This window comes from Vulpes vulpes, chromosome 1 (genome assembly GCF_048418805.1).
Source record: "Vulpes vulpes isolate BD-2025 chromosome 1, VulVul3, whole genome shotgun sequence".
Classification (NCBI taxonomy): Eukaryota; Metazoa; Chordata; class Mammalia; order Carnivora; family Canidae; genus Vulpes; species Vulpes vulpes.
The window spans coordinates 131,311,332-131,328,851 of record NC_132780.1 but is presented as its reverse complement, the minus strand read 5'-3'; the positions used below and the strand labels follow the sequence as shown (position 1 = coordinate 131,328,851).

General features: G+C 38.4%; 1 pseudogene; it reads right to left on the bottom strand.

Annotated features, from left to right (window-relative positions):
* Positions 1-458: 458 nt before the first annotated feature.
* Positions 459-6,733, bottom strand: LOC112914134 (V-type proton ATPase subunit d 2 pseudogene; annotated as a pseudogene).
* Between the last annotated feature and the right edge of the window lie 10,787 nt (positions 6,734-17,520).

Below are 17,520 nucleotides of genomic sequence, written 5' to 3'. Positions count from 1 at the left end.
GATATATAGATATGGAAGTAAATGGGATAAAAGTTTGTTACTCAAATGGGAAGAAAAAAAGGAATGGCACTAAAGAATTGCCAAAATCCAGATAAATGTTTCTTTGCTGTTGATAATACTAGCTTCTAAATTATCCTTGAAATTTAAGAAAAATGTTTAATAAAACTTAACCTAATAAAACTCTTATACCCAAATCGACATGTACATAAATGTCCATTGTAGCAAAAACAAGTGAGACCAAGCCAAAGCAAGACAAACACACGCTCAAACCACAATCCAGAAACCAACCTAAAATCCATTAGGATTGGAATGGATTAATAAGTTGTGGCATACTCATACAATAGTACACACTACAGCACTTTAAGTGGATAAACCTGAACTACACTGATCAACCTACATAAGACTAAAAAATATGTTAACAAAAAAAAAAAAAAAACAAAAAAAAAACGGCTGTAGAATACACATCAATATCAATTTATAAAACTTAAAACTCTATATAAAACAATACTTTATAATGTCTAAGGATTCACAAATATTTAGTGGAAGTATTAAAACATGCATAGTAATGACAAAATCGACTTCATGCTGGGTCGTCACATCTGGCAAAGGAGAAAAAGAAATGGAAGGGTCCAGAGACATCAACTGTATTATAGACATTAACATCTTAAAAAATAGATTTGAAACAAGGCACAATATTAAGATTTAATAAAGTTGGGTGCTTGGGCAATGGATATCCATTAATCTTTATGTTTAAAATAGGTCATGATTAAGTTACATTAAAATAAAAATCAAAGAGATGAGCAAACTAATGAATTTTAAAAAATACTAAGCACTGAAACAAAGTCAATTGTTATTGCCCAAAGAACTAGACATAATTAACAAACCTGATTATGTTACAACTAGACAGAATTAATTTAAAACTTATTTTATTACCTGTAAAGCAATTATAAGAATAAAAAGTTTGATAAGAGAAGCAGATACTCTGTAATTGACAGCACAAAGGACCTGGGGTACATTTTATGTTGTTATAATTAACATTAAACACTTCAAATACAGAATATATGGGGAAAAATACCAATGCACCTACTACCCAAACACAGTTGTGTTGTTTCCACCTGACTTCAGTGCTACCTTTTTTTTCTCTCCTCAATGCAATTACTGGTTTAAAATGAGTGCATATCAGTCTTCATTACGTTTTGAGACTTGTCCTCATGATATATGTACATTTAGTTTATTTTAATGGTTGTGAAATTTATATTGTATGAATACAACACAATTTTATTCACTTGTTTAGCCACTGATGGATATCCTCTGACTACTAAATATAAACAAGGCTGCAATGAACATCCTTATGCATATTTCCTTGTGCACATAGATGAGAGATTCTCTGAGGCTCTGGGTCATATGAACTGAAGTAGAATTGTTGGGTTATAGGATATTCATACCCTTAAAATTTATTCAGTATTGCATATGTGAAATAAGTGGTTGAAATAAGCAGGAAAATTACTTAACTTTTCCACCAGGAGTGTATGCAAATTCTAATTTCTCTCCATCTCTCCTTCAGCACTTGCTATTGTCAGACTATCTACACTGAGATAATAAAGTGATATTCTTCTATATTTTCTTCCAACAGCTTTACTTATTCACATTTAGACCTTTAATTCATTTGAAATTTATTTTTGTATGGTGTGAAATTGGCTTCTGATTTTCGCCTCCTGTGGACATAGCCAATTTTCTTAGCACCATTAACTGACTTGTGCAGTAGTTCTCAAATTATGGCCAGAGGCTCTCTGGGGAGGAGAGATTCCTGAGATTCTTTTATAAGGTCCACAAGGTTAAAACTATTTATAATACAAAGATGTTTTTTGTCTTTTTCACTTTCACTCTCATGAGTGAACAGTAGCGTTTCCCAAAGGCATGGGATGACATCATTGTTCTAACAGTTAATACATTGTGTACTGTACTTTCAAGGATTTTCTAAGGTAGTGAGTTTAGGATATAAATACATATATTTTTTTAAAAATTAACTCAATTTGTTCTCACTACTCCTGTGCTCCAACCAGCTCTTTTCAGTTACATCAGCTATACTCTGTAATGTCATTATCTTCCAGGAAATCATAACTATTAAATCTCAAAGATTTTCCTGCACCTATACATAAACATGAGAATTAATTTTATCTTGTTTTGCAACAATATTAAAATATTTTCCAAAACCACTTTTAATTTTCAAAATTTTGTATGAAATTTATTATTTTAGAATTGAATATTTTATTCTAAAATAAAACAAAATATATTTATAATACATTTTCTTGGACTTAAGGATGGCTTAAAAATATATCAGAGGATATTTTTCTTTTTTTGAGAGAGAGAGAGAGAGCTTGCATGTGGTGGAGGGTGGGGTGGGGTAGAGAGAGAATCTTAAGTAGGCTCCATGCCCAGTATGTAGCTGGACACAGGGCCTGATCTCAAGACCCTGAGATCATGACCTGAGCTTAAATCAAGAGTCCAAGGCTTACCTGGGCAGGGACTTAAATGTTTTAAATGTAGATGTTTCAAGCTCTGTAAAAGCCTCTTACAGGATAACATTACATTGGCTAGAGGAGATTACATAATAGTAAAGAGACTAATAAAGCCTTGAACAGTTGCATTGTTTCACGAATGCCTGCCTGATTAAAAGACAGTATAAGAAAGCATAGTACTACCACTTTCCAATGATAGAGTAACCTGTCAAGTTAATGATTTAACTGCAAACATAAATGGACTGATCTATAGATGTTTCTAAACATGCTGTCAGGCTTGTACTCATTTGGTATCATTGCTAACTAATCATTGACCTTTTTTTATGTGAATGCTTGACAATAGACACAGGGGTGCTAAATCATTAACAGTGTTGTACAACCTTTTTTGACCCTCATGGTTTTTCCTGCAACACCTGTATTCACATGTGTACTGACAGTGTAAGAACAATGGTGGATAATACTACCAGCGCCTTGGCATGAATCAAGATAAGAGCATCAGATTGCTTTAGCACTCATTATATTCTTTACTACGACACACCCACAGTTTTTAAAAAGTCAGTTTCACTAGAGAATGTTCTTGATGAAGGAAAAATAATTATCACTTCTATTAAATCTCAACTCTTGAGTACATTTTAAGAAATATTCGGTGATGAAATAAGAAATACCCATCAAGCTCTTCTGCTATATACTAAAATATGGTGGTTGTATCCAGAGAAAACTTTGAGTTGCAAGCTGAATTAGCTACTTTTTTTATGTAACACATTTTTTTTTTTTCATTTGGAAAAACAAACAACTGACAGAAAATTGGTTATTCAGACTTGGGTATATGGGAGACATTTTCTTGAATATGAACAAAGTGAGACTGTCACTTCAAAAAAACAGCTCATTATATCTGTTACCAATGATAAAATTTAAACTTTTGAGTGAAAATTAGAATTTTGGGAAGCTTGTACCTGCTACCGTGGAGTACTTAAAAACTTTTCTGATGAAGTCAGAGGCAATATTAATGAATGTGATTTAAAAAGATAGTGTATAAAGTGTGCTGACATTTCAAATACCTGCATAATTCAGTGAATTGCTCTTCTCTAATGGCCAATGCATGATTGTTGCAGAAGCATGTATGGGCAAAAAAATCCTTTTAAAGTGCAAGATAGGCCAATGGATTTCAATGATTTCCTGTCATTTATCCCCTGAATCAGAAACTTTAGACTCACATTCTTACCTCCCCATGGACCCTTTCACTTATTTTATTACTCAGTACTTAATTGTAAATTCCACCTCCCAGACAGCCTTAAGTATATTCTCTCAGCTTTGTTACTATTATTTCTAAAGTCCTCATTTAGAACTTTGTTAATTTTACTTATTTTAAAATAAATATCAAATCTCTAACACAGTATAGAAGACATTTCTAGATCTTGCTACTACCTACCTCTCCTGTGTCTCCCCACTTCACGTTTTCCCCCAGTTAATCTGATTATAGATATAGATCTCTATGAAAAAATGCTGATTCATGACTGCCTGCCTTTACTTTTTTGTGGTTTCTTCTGCCTGGAATGTTCCCCTTCTACAGCTTACTTGGAAAATTCCAAGTTACATCTATCAAAATTCCTTCCCCAGGAAACTTTTCTTGACCTGCTTCATAGCAGTAAGAGTTAGTCACTTTATTTTTCTGGGTTACTTTGTATTTTTTTCTATTGCTGTACTTATTCTTCTATAATGGGTTGGCTCTCTGTAGAATTCTTGTTATAGAATTATCTTTTGGTTTGATGCTGTTTTTTTTTAAAGATTTTATTTGTGTGGTGCCTGGGTGGCTCAGTTGGTTGTGTCTGCCTTTGGCTCAGGGCATGATCCTGGGATCTTGGGATCGAGTCCCGCATTGGGTTCCCTGCAGGGAGCCTGCTTCTCTCTCTCTGCCTGTGTCTCTGCCTCTATCTCTGTGTCTCTCATGAGTAAATAGATAAAACCTTTAAAAAAAAGATTTTATTTATTTATTTGAGAGAGAGAGGGAGAGAGCATGAGTGGGGGAGAGAGAGCTGAACAGGGATCCCCTTACAGGGCTCCATCCCAGGACTCCAGGATCATGACCTGAGCGGAAGGCAGCCACTTAACAGACTGAACCACCTAGAGACTCTAATGTTTACCTATACTGAGCAATCCCATAAAAGACAGACCTTTGAAACCCCTATTAGACTTCCTAAAACAGAATTGTTGAGAGGCTCACTTTTAAAAATAGGAACTTGAGAAATTTTCTGGTCTGGGTATCATATCAATTATTCTTTGATTTTGTTTTATAGGATAGCCACTGTAAACACCTTTCTGAGCTGGTTGCTGGAAAATTTCAAGCTAAAATTGTTACCTACCTCTAGGTTTTGTGATCTAAATTAGCTTCAGTATAGACTCTAATGAGGTGTCTTGCTTCTGTGAACTGAAGTCTGGCAAAATCCGTTTTCCCATATTGATATAGGAAGAAGTATGGGAGCCATTAATGTGCAGAACTTGCAGCCTGAGAGGGTTGCTTTTCCTGATTTACAGTACACCTGTTGCTCTCTGGAGGACACATAGATGGGTGATGCCTGGTGTTTGAGAAGCTTTGGGAAGCCATATGATTGTGTTTTCTTTTCTAATATATGCATTATTTTCCCCTTGGAAAGAGGTTGCTGGATAATTTTCAGTCTTCCCAAGAAGCCAGTTATTTCTTCCATTATTTGATAGATTTTTTCCCCCTTCCTGTGTAAAAACATGGGTCCATTGTGAAGTGGAAAGTGAGGTATCCAAGAGGATCTAGAACCTCACACTCCAGCTGTTTTTGGTGCAGAAATGGTACATTTCTCTTTTTTTCTTTTTTAAAAATTAGATCTGATTTTTAATACAACCAAATAAGAATAGAAAAAGCACCATGGGGCTAATCAGAATTAATATCTAAGATATGATAAAAAATAAAAAATGAGACATAAATGTGGAAACAAAATTTAAGGCTGCTGGAAAAAAAAAGAAACACCATTTCAGGGTTGGTTTTCTGTTTCCAGGGGGTCTGCAACTCACAAAGGTGCAGTATGGATTATTTTTGTATAACCCATATCATATAACACAATTCTTTTTATTTTCCTCAAAATCTCTTCTTAATATTTATGATTTTCTGCATTTGAGGCCCTACACTGTTTATAAAATTGGAATGTAACTGTTCATATTACTTCAATGTCTTTGTGAAAAGCATTCTGCTGTCCACACAATATTTTTCATTTCTTGTTCCTTTAGCTTTGTGTATATGTTAATCACGCCATAGTGGAATTGCATGTTGAATGCCAGCACTTTCATTTGTACCTCATAGTCATAAAACACATCCTCCAATGTCTTTCCTCCAGCGCCATGACCACAGTCTCAAACAAAGGCCTGTAAAGTCTGTAATGGTCCTTTACTCACCTCATCTGGTCAAAGTCTTCTGCTTGAGCCAACAGGTGTAGTTGCTCAGGACAGAGCTTGCCACAGGTCAGGTAGAGGGTCTCTCGGTCGTCTTTACTCAGTTCGGTTACAAAGGGTTAAACGTCATGATAAAAGCACCTCTGGTACCCTCAAACTCAAGAATGGGATGCATAATTTCTGCTGTGACATCACCATGATCCTTACAGAATTTATAGAATGCTTCAAGGTAAGATTTGTACAGCGTATTATGCAGTAATTCAATATTCAGTTTATCTACAGTATTTTCAGACATATAGTCCAGAAAGAATGTAGCTAACGGTATTTCAACCAGAACAGCATTAAAGGGATAGGAAAGCGTCTCCATAATGTTGACGGTTTCCATTTCTGTGAAATAGCCTAATAGGTGGCACTTCACCAGAATTTCTTGCACAGATTTTTTTTTTTTTTTTTTGGCAATGCACCGTTCATCAGTAGAATCACATTGTCATGTAACTGCACATCATGTATGCAAAAAAATGTGCTCAGGGTTCTGGGGGATGATTCCAGAAATATCCAAATTCTCTGCATAGCTTTTTCTTCATCTTGGTGTCAATTTTGGAAGCCATAAGAGGATAAGCCAAGAAGTTGCCATGATCAGTGGTCTGGAAATGAATTTTCACATCTTCCAGGGTGCCACACTGGACCAGGTTGATTTATACCTGCTGGGTCAAGAGTCTGGCTTTGCCCCCTCACAGCAGGCCTTCCAGGTAGCTAAGGTCCATGTTAAAGCTCAGCACTCTCAAGTATGGGGAAGATCACAGCCAATTTAGGCTACAACAGCTTTGGATCCTGGTCAGCTCCTAAAGATTTGCTCTAGACTAGAAAAAAACAAAAAACTAGAGGTTATGAGGAGTGATCAGAAAGGAATCTATCAGCTGATAGGGTTTTCAAAAATAGCTTCTTCTGGTTTTCAGGGGTGGCTTTCAACATAGCATGCTCAGTCCTGTTATTACAGCAACAGCAAGTCAGCTGGATAACCCAAGTAAACCCAGGAAGCAAACCAACACAGGGAGAAAGAGAGTAGGCTGCAAATTTCTTGACTTAAAAACAAGGCCCTGGAAAGTTGACCAGGTATCCAGTTTCCACCAGAGAAAACGCAGATCAATTTGTATGTCTTTAGGAAATGTAAAAGCTTGGAGTCTGCTGCTTGTGTCTTGAGAATTGGTATGGCTATACTGTAGGTGTCAAAGAAAGGAGCCTCCTTTGGAAGGTGTCCTTAAATTAGGATGAGGTCCTCATCTGGACAATATTAGAAAATAAAAACCATTGTCTGTCATGTTCAATGGAGCTCCTGTTTTTATTGATTCCAAGAGATCACTATTAACTCACATGAATCCAAGACAGGAGTCTCAAATACGTAGGGGAAAAGAAAAGAAATTAACCAAGGTTCCTAATGCTTTAAATGTTCCTAACATTTAAGAAAAATTCCAGGCTGGGATAAGGTCAAAGTACAGTATCTGTGAACTTAAATTCCACTGTCATTCTGTTTTCACGAGACTGTAGAGAAAAATTTCTATCTTCAAGTTACACAATTAGGTTAAATAAGTTAGAGAAATCAGCGCTCAGAAGATGGAATCTTTTAATGATTTTCTAGTTGGAAAGGTTACCTTCCCTTTTTTTTTTCATTCTTCAAATTTTTATTTAAATCCGAATTATTTAACATACAGTGCAATACTTGTTTCAGGAGTAGAATTCAGTGGTTCATCACTTACATAAAATGCCCAGTTCTCATTACTACAGGTACCCTCCTTAATCCCCATCCCCTATGGAGCCCATCCCCCGCCCACCTCCCTCCATCTACTCTATCTTTAAGAGTTTCTTATGGTTTGTTTCTCTCTCTCCTTTTTCCCCTTTCCCATGTGTTCATCTCTTTTGTTTCTTAAATTCCACATATGAGGGAAATCATGTGGTATTTGTCGTTCTCTAATTTCTCTTAGCATAATACACTTTAGCTCTATTCAGGTCATTGCAAATGGCAAGAAAGTTGCCATTAAGTTGCAAATTTTTTAAAAATAATTTTTATTTACTTATGATAGTCACAGAGAGAGAGAGAGAGAGAGAGAGGCAGAGACACAACACAGGCAGAGGGAGAAGCAGGCTCCATGCACCAGGAGCCCGACGTGGGACTCGATCCCGGGTCTCCAGGATCGCGCCCTGGGCCAAAGGCAGGCGCCAAACCGCTGCGCCACCCAGGGATCCCCCTAAGTTGCAAATTTTAAAAAGTCTATGCATATTATAAAACCTTAGTTCAAAAGGGTATACTATGACAAAAGCAAGATGAAAAAGTACAGACTCACATAAAAATAACTATGCTTATTTGATAATGAATGCTCAATGGTCTTTCGTTTTTTATTTATTTATTTTTATTTTTTTAAATTTATGATAGTCAGAGAGAGAGGCAGGCAGAGGCACAGGCAGAGGGAGAAGCAGGCTCCATGCACCGGGAGCCCGACGAGGGATTCGATCCCGGGTCTCCAGGATCGCGCCCTGGGCCAAAGGCAGGCTCTAAACCGCTGTGCCACCCAGAGATCCCTCTTTCTTTTTTTAAAATAGAAATACTTTCTGTTCCTAAAAACTCTTTGTATTAAAAATGGGAAAATGTAACTCTAGTTTAATATCCTCAGTGTCTTTGGTAAGTTATAAAATAAAGATCAGATATGCAACTTGGCTGTAGACCAATAATTAGTGGTCATAAAAGGACATTAAAAATCTCCTTGTAGTGGATCGCCTGGGTGGCTCAGTCAGGCGAGCGTGTGGCTCTTGATCTCAGGATTGTGAATTCGAGCCCCATGTTGGGCATAGAGATCGTTTAAATAAATAAACTTAAAAAAAACTCTGCACTAAAAATTTAAACTAGTATATAGAGGATTACTCAGTAAATTCAAGAGAACCTGATTTTAATCTAAGCTTATTTAATATTCCTGACCTGGGTAAACACTTTCTTATGGTAAATTGTTTTGTGCATGTTGAGTTTAAATTATGTCCCCTCTCTGATTTCATCACGTATAAAATAAAAGTGCAGTCATAGCGTTTTTGTCCACATAAAACCATGCCTTCTTTTTTTTTCTTCTTAAAAATATACTTTCTGGGGAGAGGAGTTTCAGGTTTACAGAAAAATTGGGTGGAAAAATATGATAGTTTTCATATGTTTGGTCACTCCCTACCTTCTCCTAAATTCCTCTGTTAGTAACATCTTGCATTGGTTTGGTATATTTGTTACAATTGATGAGCCAATGTTGTCACATTATTAAGTAAAGTCTGTAGCATTGTACATTCTATGGGTTTTGACAAATGTGTAATTATATGTATCCACCATTTCAGTATCATACAGAATAGCTTCATTGCCCCCAAAATACCCTGAGCTCCATCTATTCAACTCTGCTTCCCTCTTTCCCAGTGAACCCCTGGTGATCACTGGTCTTTTGACCATCTAATTTTTACTGTCTCCAGTTTTACTTTTTGCAGAATATCATATAGTTGGGATCACAATAGGTAGCCTTTTCAGATGACTTCTTTCACTTAGCAATATGTATTTAAGGTTCTTCCATGTCTTTTTGTGGTTTGATAGCTCATTTAAAAATTGCATAATACTCCTCTGTGTGAATGTACCAATGTGTTTATTCATTTACCCACTGAAGGGTGTCTTGCTACTTAGAAGTTTTGGCAGCTCCTGTCTTTTCAAATTCAAATGCTACATTAAATGGAATGTCCTAAATTTCATTCACTTACCTTATAGACCAGACTTTGTTATATCTTAAATTAATGTCTAGACGTTTGTAAATATAGTCATGTGTGCTCAAATAGAGATATAATTTAAATATTTGGTATCACAAATGACATGGAATCTTCATGTTACTCCACTTATAGTATCTGGTAAAAGTTAAGGTATAACATTATATATATATTTTTTTTTGTTTAAAGATTTTACTTATTCATGAGAGACACAGAGAGAGGCAGAAATATAGGCAGAGGGAGAAGCAGGCTCCCTACCAGGGGCCCGATGTGGGACTTGATCCCAGGAACCTGGGATCACGGGATCACGACCTGAGCCGAAGGTAGATTCTCAACCACTGAGCCACCCTGGTGTCCCAACATATTCTTTTAAAAAAGATTTTATTTAAGAGAGAGAGAGAGAATGAGCACAAGCAGGGGGAGGGTCCGAGGGGGAGGGAGAAGCAAATTCCCTACTGAGCCAGATGACCCAGGGCTCAATCCCAGGACCCTGGGATCATGAAGTGAGCTGAAGGCAGATGCTTAACTGACTGAACCACCCAGGGACCCAGCAGACAAAATTTTAATATTAATGGTGATTATATTTTTCTTTGATATTAACCTAAGTTTCTAAAATCTCTAATTGACTTTGGGACCTTGGTCTGGTATCTTCTGCCTAAATGGTTGCTGTACTTGAGCGTGTGTTTCATCTCTCAGATGTTTTAACGTTTTTCACAATTCTCATGACTGGGTAGACAATTGCAAAAACAGTAAAGAGAGGAGTTTACATTTCTAACAGCCCTTGTGTCACTGTCTGCTGAAGACACTAAAATATTTCACTCTAGTTAATATTCAACTAATATTTTTCTATGGGAATTCAAAGCTACACTCATGATACTCATTGGACTGTTAGAAAAATTCATGAAAAAAAAAGAAAAATTAATGAAAGGCTTAGGTTTCTTTTTTTTTTTTTTTAAGGCTTAGGTATCTAAATGTTGAGGTTGTTTTCACATTTTATTTCATATCAAGGGAGGAATCTTTGTGCTATGTGAGGCAATCTGTGTTGAAAATCTTCCTAAATGTTTAAAGATATGGAATTGATCTGACTTTAGGAAATGGGTATTTCTTTCTCTTTCTCTTTTTCTTTTCTTTCTTTTCTTTTTCTTTCTTTCTTTCTTTCTTTCTTTCTTTCTTTCTTTCTTTCTTTCCTTCCTTCTTTCTCTTTCTTTCTTTCTTTCTTTCTTTTCTTTCTTTCCTTCTTTCTTTCTTTCTTTCTTTCTTTCTTTCTTTCTTTCTTTCTTTTCTTTTCTTTTCTTTTCTTTTTCTTTCTTTCTTTTTCTCTTTTTCCCTACCTTTTATGTAGAACTTATTTGCTCTGCTTTATTCAGTGTGGCTCTGTGTTTGTATCAGTGTTTGTAACGGGCCTCAAATGTAGTAGTCTTCAAATTGGGGTTTTGTATTTTGGGGGTATTAAAGTTTTCCAAGTGGGACATCAGCACAGTTTTAAGGGAATCTAGACCCCAATATCCATGTGCATACACTTGAAAAAGTGATGTGCTTAATCAAACACCTGTTGTCTTAAGCCTCTTTAAATAATAAAAGTGATTTGCTTTTGACTGTTCTTCGAGGACTCAATCTTTTTTCTCCCACTTTACAAGAGAAGGGCATAATACTGCTTACCTATCCAAGACATAATTATGGTGATTTGACCTGGGAATAAAATACTTCTGAGTACCAAAGAAGAGGACAGTTCAAAACTGGTGGCCATGAAGTCTCCTTTAACCACAGCTTTATGTTGTTCTATATTTCTGTTAAGGGCATTGATCCTCAACCATTTTGCCACCAAGGGGAGACATCTGGCAATATCTGCAGATATTTTTTAGTGCCATCACTGAAGGGTTCCAGTTGGGAATCCATGCTAGTGGGTAGAGGTTGGGGATGCTGCTAAACATTCTATAATGCACGGGATACCAAAAACTGAATTTATTCAACTCCAAATGTCAAAAATGCTCTCAGTCAAGTAACTTCCTATTAAGGGTGATAATGTGGCATAAGAATTGGGGGGGTTTAGACCTGTGTTACAATATTCTGGATTTGTATAATTCCTCAGTTGAAGAGTTGGAATACTGAAAATTACATCTGATAACCTGAGACTTCCCTTTCTTTTTTTCTTTCTTTCTTTTTTTTTTTTTTTAAGATTTTATTTATTTGAGAGAGAGAGCAAGAGAGAGTAAGAGAGAGAGAGAGCTTGAGCAGGGAGAGGGGCAGAGGGAGAAGGAGAAGCAGACTCTCTGTGAGCAGAGAGTCTAAGGTACTGCTCATCCCAGGACTGTGGGATCTCCACCTGAGTTGAAGGCAGATGCTTAACTGAGGGAGCCACCAGGCTCTGGGAAGACATCCTTTTCTAATTAAATAAGAATTAATGGCTCCTTAGCATTGGCAAGAAATATTGATGATGGTGGTTTTTAAATTTCATTCAGGTGACAAATTCATGGCACGGTTCAAACCTTTATCTCTTTTAGGATTAGAATATTCTCAATTTAGGGGTACCTGGAGGGCTCAGCTGGTTAAGCATCTGACTCTTGATTTCAGCTCAGGTCATGATCTCAGGGTCATGAGATGGAGCCTTGCATTGGGGCTCTAACTGGGTGTGGAGTCTGCCTAAGATTCTCTCTCCCTCACCCCCTGCTCACATGCTCTCATTCTTTCTCTTTCTAAAAAATAAAAAGAGCGAATATTCTCATTTTATAAAAATCATGTAAAGAAATACTAACCTGCAATAGAATTTTCTAAGAACAAAGACGTATTCAGTTGCTATCTCATCTGTACTTCACTTGCTTATGTTGCATGATTTGAAAGCAGTGAATGCAAAAGTCTCAACATTTAGTTCTGACAGATCAACATCATATTTTAGAGCAAAATAAACACATATTGGGAGTACTTTAGTATATGTTTTCTTGAGCTTATTCTGACTTATAGGAGAAATATTTCTATTGACTTTTACCAAATATTACCGGATCATAGAAAGATATTTTTCTACTTAGGTACAGGTCTATGATATACTGTTACTTCTCTGCTCATTTTTAAAAAAACATTTTATTTATTTATTCATGAGACACACACGGGCAGAGACATAGGCAGAGGGAGAAATAAGCAGACTCCCCGCAGGGAGCCCAGTGTGGGACTCTAGCCAGGATCTTGAGATCACGCCCTGAGCCAAAGGCAGACGCTCAACCGCTGAGCCACCCAGGTGTCCCACTTCTTTGCTCATTTATTTGTTTTACCCACTAGATTCATGTTAATCTGATGAAGATATTTGAAGATAATTTGATGAAGTGGAATTCTCCTGTAAATAATTCACATAGCAATCAGAAATAGAATTTCTGTAAACTTAAACTGAGTAATGGTCTAATACCTTCTCTTCGTTTTGCTGTTAGTTTCTACTAAGTAGATTAAATTGTGTTCTTAAAAGCAGAAATCCACTTATGTGGATTATTATTATTATGTGTGGATACAAAATAAAATCTTCGAAAATGCAGTCTTGATTGTAATGCCCTGAACTTTAGAAATCCAGGTTCACTTATTTTGGATTAATTTCTCCCTCATGGATGTTGATACACTATTCTATATCTATCAAATGCATGATTACAAAATTAATAATTTTCTACAGTCAAATGAAATTATACACATACATACACAATAGCTTAGTGCCCATCTCTGTCATATTTTTTTTTAAGATTTTACTCATTTATTCATGACACACACACGCACACACACACACACACAGAGGCAGAGACACAGGCAGAGGGAGAAGCAGGCTTTATGTGGGGAGCCCGACGTGGGACTCGATCCCAGGTCTCCAGGATCATGCCCTGGGCCGAAGGCGGTGCTAAACCACTGAGCCACCCAGGCTGCCCTCTTTATCATAATTTTTAAATGCACTTCCAGGTGACAAAAAATAAGGAAAACATCTTTATTCAGAACCTATTGATTTTTAATTTTCAAATCTGTGGGGTTCTTTCAAAACCCAGTTCCATCCAATTTGAGTTTCACAAACAAATGCCTCTAACAGGTATAAGTATTAGTTATTTCACAAGAATTTTTAAAGCCTTTCTGGTATATACTTCTGAGAACTGAGAAAGTCAAAGAAACTAATGTGTAAAAATAGTTTTGCAAATCAGGTAGTTCCTAATTCTTTGCTTCAACAAAATTGAAAAAGAACTCTACATTTGAGTTGTGAGATTATTTATAACAGTATTTAATAATAGCTCACTATGTGAGTTTTGGCATACAACTAAGAAGAAATTTTAAAAACTGGATGAAGTTGCTACAACAGGGTCGCCTGGGTGGCTCAGTGGTTGAGAGTGTCTGCCTTTGATGCAGGCCAGGATCCTGGAGTCCCAGGATTGAGTCCCGAATCTGGCTCTCCGAGGAGAGGCCTGCTTCTCCCTTAGCTTGTGTCTCTCATGAATAAATAAATAAAATCTTAAAAAAAAAAAAGTTGCTACAACAAAATTTCTTCCATTCTTATACTTATTCTGTGAATAAGATTTTTTTATTTTACTTTTTAAAATAGATTTTATTTATTCATGAAAGATACAGAGAGAGAGGCAGAGACATAGGCAGAGTGAGAAGCAGGCTCCCTCTTGGAGCCCAATGCAGGACTTGAACCCAGGACTCCGGAATCATGACCTGAGCCAGAGGCAGATGCTCAACCACTGAGCCATGCAGGCACCCCATGAATAAGATTTTTTAGTTCTTTATGTTAAAATATCTTTAAAGGAATAGAAATCATATGGAACCTGGTCTCATAATAACAGTAAGTAACTTTCATCAACATGAAGCTGGGAAAATAAAGCCCCTATCCATCTCTATAAGAGAAGCATTTCCAATTAAAATTTACTTTTAAAAATGTATATGTGGGATCCCTGGGTGGCTCAGCAGTTTGGCGCCTGCCTTTGGCCCAGGGCGCGATCCTGGAGACCCAGGATCGAGTCCCACGTCGGGCTCCCGGTGCATGGAGCCTGCTTCTCCCTCTGCCTGTGTCTCTGCCTCACTCTCTCTCTCTGTGTGTGTGACTAAAAAAAAAAGTATATGTTTAATACTTTTATTTACCAAAATCTCTATTATTTGTATTATTTTGATCAATTATCTCTAAGAATTATAGTACTATCTGAATTTATCTGACTTTTCAATCAGATCAGGAAATAAAAAATTTAAGAACATTTTATTGCAAAGAAGCATGCTAGATGGATCAAGAAGAGTAGTTCCAAGAGCCAAAATAAATTACACTAAGATGCTGGGCCAGGATTGAGGGAAAAAAAAATTCTATAGGGAGAGGAAAATGAAAGTATGAATTTAAAAGAAAAAAAGGAGCAATGTAAAATTTCCAATTGTAAAGGAAGAGGTTGTGCATTTTAAAAATTAATGATGGGTGTCAAAACATTATGGTAATTCGATTCCACTAGACACTTTGACAAGGTGATTTTTATTTAAATATGTTAATATCTATGGTGCACTGGAAATTATACTCTTTGCAACTATTTGGATCCATGCTGAGAATTTTGGGTCCACCTAAGCCCGTGGGGGTAGGTATATACTTCACAACTCTCTTCAGAGAGGTGTGAACGGAAGACTGCAGAGCTATTCTTCCTCCTTCTTGTGTTCCCCTAATCAGAAATGGACAAATACTTGGAGGAAAGAACCGAGGTGTCAGCAGAGACATGAAAGAGTGGACAGTTTTTGTCAGGTCTCTGCCAAAAAGCCCTCTCACACTGAGAAAGGAAACACTAATGGAAAGACAGGCTAGTCTGGAAACCCTTGGCATTCTGGAAGGCCTGCCCGGAGCCCTGAATTACTAAACACCAAAACTCCCTTTTATACAGTAAGTTCTTTTTATTTATTTATTTATTTATTTATTTATTTATTTATTTATTTATTTATTTATGTTCTTTAATTTTTAATGACTCTTCCCCACTGCAAAGACCCAAATTTCCCCCTCCCTCACAGTTTTTATCCCTCCTCTTTATTTAGTTGAAAATGAGGATATCACCCCCTTCCACTACCTGGAAAAAGAAAATGACCTTGGTGAGGCTAGCGGATACTGACAGGAGGCTGTAGAGCAGACCTCCTCATTACTTGCATTACTGTCTCATTACTTGCAGTGGTAGAACCATTTAAATGCCAGTCCCCAGGCAAAATCTGGAAGCAATGCTGGAAAAGAGGTGAGAGTCCCTGGGGTTAGACCACTGCTGTCCTAGAAGCCTGTCCTTCATGAAGCAAAGGCTTTCCTCTAAGGAACTCTGCCTCTGGGGACCACACCAAGCTTCTTTGACTCCAGATTTGTTCCTCAGGATGGTTGTCCCTTTGGTTACCCAATCACGCTACTGTATAGCACCATTTACACACTTAACACACGCTCAGAGTTTTATTTATTAAAACTTTTATTTGAGAGAGAGAGAGAGAGAGTGTACAAGGAGGGGGCAGGGGCAGAGCGAGGGAGAAGCAGACTCCCTGCTGAGCAGGGAGCCCCACTCGGGCTTGATCCCAGGACCTGAGCTGAAGGCAGAGGCTTAACCAACTGAGCCACCCAGGCATCATGTTTATTTGTTTTGTTTTTTAATCAAGTCTGGGACCTGGTTTTCTCCCACTGGATCACTGACGAAAATTTTGGGAAATGCATGAAGAGAGTTCTTGAAGTGGATATCTGGGAAGCATTTCTCAGGTGCCTGGGTGCCCTTCTGGTCACTCTCCGAGCTCCTGGCTCAGCTTCCCCAGCCCATCCGAATGCAGGCCAGGGGTGCAGAGCTCAGCCCACAGGGGCTGCTCATTCCTGGTGGAGCCTGTCATTGGACGTTGAGGCTCCCAGAAAACCTGTACTGCTGATTTTGCAGTTCTCCATCTTGACTGCATCTCAGGCTGAGCATCAGGCTGAGCCTTCACCAGACTCTTGCCACACCTCCTCTGACGCAAGCAGCAGGAACTCATTGGCATGTAATGGCCCCCAAACCAAGGCTCCTTGGCCACACTCTGCCTGCCAGGCGGACTTGCCTTCCTGAGGGGCATACTCCCCTCCATCCTCTGTAGCACATCTGTGGGTCACCCTAGCTTAAGAGTGGCGGGATATTGCTCTTAAGCTCAGAGTTAGTGTGGGAAACCCACAGTCAAGCTGAAGAGGCCTGGTATCCTCACTGTTTCACTCAAGTTTTTCGTCTACATTATTCAAATTCCTCTAATAACCAGAGCGCCGCGGACCAGGAGGCCAGCATTCAGGATGATGGAAGCAGAAGGAAGAGGAGGTGGTTTCCTCTTCTCTCTAGGCCCGGACCCTGGTCACGCCTGAGGCATCCTGCACAGTGCCCGATTCCCCCGGTCTGCGAGGAGATTTCCTTCCCCACGTAGCCCTCCTCCGGACCTCAGCGCGGCTGAGGATGCGGCGTGAAGCCCAGAAGGTCGTGTGAGAGAGAAGAGGGCCGTGGCACAGACACAGGCCACCTCAGGTTCAAGGGAACGAGTTACATACCCAACAAACGTGACGAGAACCGAAGGAATAATTGCAGGACTCCCAGTAATCTCCAGGGGCCCTCCCCAGGGGCCGGATTCCTTCAACTGATCCCGCGAGGCCCGGAGCACCAGGACACTCCTACCAGGAGAAACCTGGACGTGCGTAGCCCGTCCGTGCTGCCCGCGCTGGGCGCTGCCTGGGGGACGCCGTTACGTCCCCGGATTAGCGTCCCCTGCGCGTTCTTCAGGCCTGTGCAAGACCACTGGGGGCCCTCTTCCTCGCGGCAGGAGCTCGGGGACCCTGCACAGTAAGGGATCCGCCACGGAG